Raw genomic sequence first — 5,000 nt, 5'->3', positions numbered from 1 at the left:
GGAAGTCCGTGTAATCGATGAGAATTTGTCCTTATCCTGATGCCACAGAAGACGAATTTGGTTGCGACTGTGTGTGTGTGTGTGTGTGTGTGTGTGTGTGTGTGTGTTTTTGCCCATGCATGATTCATCTAATTAAAGGCTCATGTGATCATCCAGAGTGATTTGCACCACATTAAACAGATTAATAATTTCATTATACACCATAAAGTCATTTATATTTGACATGACTTACAGTAAACAACTAATGAACCTACATAACCACCAATTAGCTGATTAGCTTCATGGTAGACACACACACATATTTGTACATAAACAACTTCTATCAGAATGAGTGCCAGTTGTTTTTATGTATTAGCTGCGTTAGCCTTTTAGTTACTGGGCAGAACTGAGAAAGCAAACGTCACAGACTGAATGTGTCCTGTGATGAAGGTGAGAGGAAATATGTGCAACTCTAGTGTTCACTTCCAATCAACAAACCTGTGAATCATCAACAGATTCAATCATTGAATCTGTGTGTCATTTAATTATTGATTCAATGAATCATCAGATAATTGAATCTTCAATGACTGAAATATTAAAGTAATTTGACATCAACTTTTTGGAATATGTATTGAATATTTGATTTATTGAATCACCAAATTACTCAAAATCATACTGCAGTCACTTCATATAGAACAAACACACTTTTTACAAACGTAGCTTTTTGTCAGCGTTGTGTCCTCTAAACAAACAATAATGTGTCGTGTCATCACACAGGTAAACAAAAACATTATGGAAAGTGCAGCAGGAACGTTGTAGGAATGTTAGTGTACATAGGGAGCCTACATAGGGAGCCTACATAGTGAGCCTACATAGTGAGCCTACACAGTGTGCCTACATAGGGAGCCTACATAGTGATCCTACATAGTGATCCTATATAGTGAACCTACACAGTAAGCCTACATAGTGAGCCTACACAGTAAGCCTACATAGTGAGCCTACATAGTGAGCCTACATAGTGAGTGTCAACAGTGTCCGATCTTACCCACAAAGGGCCTGTGTGGGTGCACCAAGCAGAAGCCACACCAGATTCCACCTGTTTAACCCTAACCCTAACCCTAACCCTAACCCTAACCCTAATCCTAACCCTAATCCTAACCCTAATCCTAACCCTAATCCTAACCCTAACCCTGACCCTAACCCTGACCCTAACCCTGACCCTGGCTAGACTCTGGTGTGGCTTCTGCTTGGTTGGAATGAAAACCTGCACCATTCCGGCCCTTTGTGGGTAAGACTGGACACCGCTGGTGTAGATGGTAGTGGAACACGGTGCTCGTGTGTGTGAACCTGATGAAATGTTATAGAAGTGCTGATGAAAAGCTGCCCTTTAACACACACTCTCTTTCAGAGGAAATGAAAGTCTGCTGTGTTAAAGCTGTCACAATATTATTCCTCCAATTATCCCTCACTTTTTTCTCCTCTGTTTTTCCTTTTTTCTCATCCTGCCCTTGGTGCAGTGAACTTGAGAGATGTGGAGCAGAAAGTTGACTTACTCTCTAATTACTGACTTTATCCCAATAAACACTCAACCTTACTGCAGAGGACAGAGGCATGTGGGGAAAAGGGGCAGGTATCTGAGAAAAAGGTAGGGTATCAGAGAGAAAGGGTGTAGCATGGAGAGGGGTGGAGTATCAGAGAGAGGGGGCGGAGCATGAGAAAAGGTGGGGTATCGGAGATATGGGAGGGGCATGAAAAAGGGTGGGGTATCATAGAGAGGATCGGAGCATGAGAAAGGGTGGTCAGAAAGAGGGGGCGGAGCATGAGGGGCGGGGCGTGAGAAAAGGTGGGGTATCAGAGAGAGGGGCGGAGCGTTACAGACAGGTGAGGCAGGTGGGAGATGGGAGGGGCTTGTAGGATTATACCTGTTTTTGTTTCTTCTCTTTTTTTTATTTCCTTCTATGTTCTGTTATCCTTTCTAACTATGCACATCTTTTTATCTGTTTATCTCTTCCTCCCTCTATCTCACTCTTTCTCTTTTTTCTCTCTCTAGACATCTTCACTGTTTTTCTGCCCCCTTCCTCTGGTTTGTCTCTTTTAGCTCTTTTCTCTCTTTCTCTTGTCTCTATAATCACTTTCTCTCAGATTCTCTCTCTGTGTGATTTTTTTAGTTTACCAGATGGAGTGTGTTTGTCAGTGTTTGTACCGTGTGTGTGTGTGTGTGTGAGAGAGAGAGAGAGAGAGAGAGAGAGAGAGAGAAATGAAATGAAATGAAACACAGCCCTAAATGTCTTCTTGTCCTCTCTCACTTTTTTCATCCATTTTTCTTTCCTATTTGTCCTCAGTAAGGACTATCGCTTTATCTCAGACCTCAGACAGGTGTCAGCCTTGTGTGTGTGTGTGTGTGTGTGTGTGTGTGTGCGTCTCCTGAGGACAGACTATGTGTCATGGATGCAGCCTGTAGCATCAACATCACCCGTTCACCCTTTCTCCCGTGTGTGTGTGTGTGTGTGTGTGTGTGTGTGATAACCTGAGGGGTCAACATTAGCAGTGATATTGATGAGGTGTTTGCGAATCTAAGACGGCCATCTGCCCTCCATTATCACTCTCTCTACCAGTCTCACTGTCTGTCTCTCTACCAGTCTCACTGTCTGTCTCTCTACCAGTCTCACTGTCTGTCTCTCTACCAGTCTCACTGTCTGTCTCTCTACCAGTCTCACTGTCTGTCTCTCTACCAGTCTCACTGTCTGTCTCTCTACCAGTCTCACTGTCGTGTCTCTCTACCAGTCTCACTGTCGTGTCTCTCTACCAGTCTCACTGTCTGTCTCTCTACCAGTCTCACTGTCTGTCTCTCTACCAGTCTCACTGTCTGTCTCTCTACCAGTCTCACTGTCTGTCTCTCTACCAGTCTCACTGTCTGTCTCTCTACCAGTCTCACTGTCGTGTCTCTCTACCAGTCTCACTGTCGTGTCTCTCTACCAGTCTCACTGTCTGTCTCTCTACCAGTCTCACTGTCTGTCTCTCTACCAGTCTCATTGTCGGTCTCTCTACCAGTCTCACTGTCTGTCTCTCTACCAGTCTCATTGTCGGTCTCTCTACCAGTCTCACTGTCTGTCTCTCTACCAGTCTCACTGTCGTGTCTCTCTACCAGTCTCACTGTCGTGTCTCTCTACCAGTCTCACTGTCTGTCTCTCTACCAGTCTCACTGTCGGTCTCTCTACCAGTCTCACTGTCTGTCTCTCTACTAGTCTCACTCTGACCATCTGTCTCACTTTCTGTCTCTTTCTTACTCACTTCATTTCTGTCACATTTTCGATCTCAGCATCTGTCTCTCACGTTTGTTTTCTTACAGCTCTTCTGTCTTCTTTTATTCCTCCAAAATATTCTACATTAACATTTGCTTAGAATCTCTCTCTCTCTCTCTCTCTCTCTCTCTCTCTCTCTCTCTCTCTCTCTCTCTCTCTGTCTCTCTCTCTCTGTCTCTCTGTCTCTGTCTCTGTCTCTCTCTCTCTCTCTCTCTCTCTCTGTCTCTCTCTCTCTCTCTCTCTGTCTCTCTCTCTCTCTCTCTCTCTCTCTCTGTCTCTCTCTCTCTCTCTCTCTCTCTCTCTCTCTCTCTCTCTCTCTCTCTCTCTCTCTCTCTCTCTCTGTCTCTCTCTGTCTCTCTCTCTCTCTCTCTCTCTCTCTCTCTCTCTCTCTCTCTCTCTCTCTGTCTCTCTCTGTCTCTCTCTCTCTCTCTCTCTCTCTCTCTCTCTCTGTCTCTCTCTCTCTCTCTCTCTCTCTCTCTCTCTCTCTCTCTCTCTGTCTCTCTCTGTCTCTCTCTCTCCCCACCCCCCCCGCCTGCTCCAGACTCGTTTCATTTGCAATGCCCTCATTTTTCCCTTCATCATCTTTTCCTTCTTATCCCTCTCTCCTTCACCCTCTTCCCCAGTGTGTCTGTTCGAGCAGAGCACAGTCCTAATCCATCTAAACACACACACACACACACACTCATACACACAGATGACCCTGTAAGGCATGAGCCTATAGAATGTTGAGCACATCTTTCTTTCTTTCTTTCTTTCATTCTTTCTTTCTTTCTTTCTTTCTTTCTTTCTTTCTTTCTTTCTTTCTTTCTTTCTTTGTGTGTATGTGTGTATGTGAGTGTATGTGTGAGTTTGTGTGTGTGTGCACTGGATCACAGGGTGTGTCTCTTGCATCTGTCCTTACAGGCTCCCGCTCATAAATATCAGTTTCATGAAAACAACCTGGGGAAATTTTGAATGAAATCTGAGCACAAGTTAGAGCATTCTTACACACACACACACACACACACACACACACACACACACACACACACACATTACCATGGTTCTCTAACACACCTGACTCAGGTACTAACCACACCCATCAGCATGAGTCAGCTTGTGTCTCACCCTATGTATCATTTGTGATACATACACACACACACACACACATACTCACACACACACACACATACTCACACACACACACAGACACACACACACGCATACACACACACACACACACACACAGACACACACACAGACACACACACACATACTCACACACACACTCACACAGACACACACTCACACACAAACACACAGACACACAGACACAAACACACACATACTCACACACACACACTGCTTACGTAAACGTCACACTTCAAACAGCCTCCTAGATCAGAACAATCTCCTCAAACCACATGTCTGTAATTCTGTGTGTGTGTGTGTGTGTGTGTGTGTGTGTGTGAGTATGCGTGTGTGTGTATGCGTGTGTCTGTGTGTCTGTGTGTCTGTGTGTCTGTGTGTCTGTGTGTCTGTGTGTGTCTAAGATCCAAAAACATGCACTGTGTTTGTTCTCTCTCTGTTTCTCCAGTGGAGTCTCTCAGCTCGTCTGCCTTATTTGCATATTCAATTAGTGATTAGCATTTCTCCTAACGAAGCTCTGGCTCGCTAATTAGCGTTGATTAATTATGAATGTTGAGTCAGAATCCCGCAGCTACCTGTGCTAATGTCTCC

Source organism: Tachysurus vachellii, chromosome 26, assembly GCF_030014155.1.
Source record: "Tachysurus vachellii isolate PV-2020 chromosome 26, HZAU_Pvac_v1, whole genome shotgun sequence".
NCBI classification, from domain to species: domain Eukaryota; kingdom Metazoa; phylum Chordata; class Actinopteri; order Siluriformes; family Bagridae; genus Tachysurus; species Tachysurus vachellii.
Note: the sequence above shows the minus strand (reverse complement) of the source record.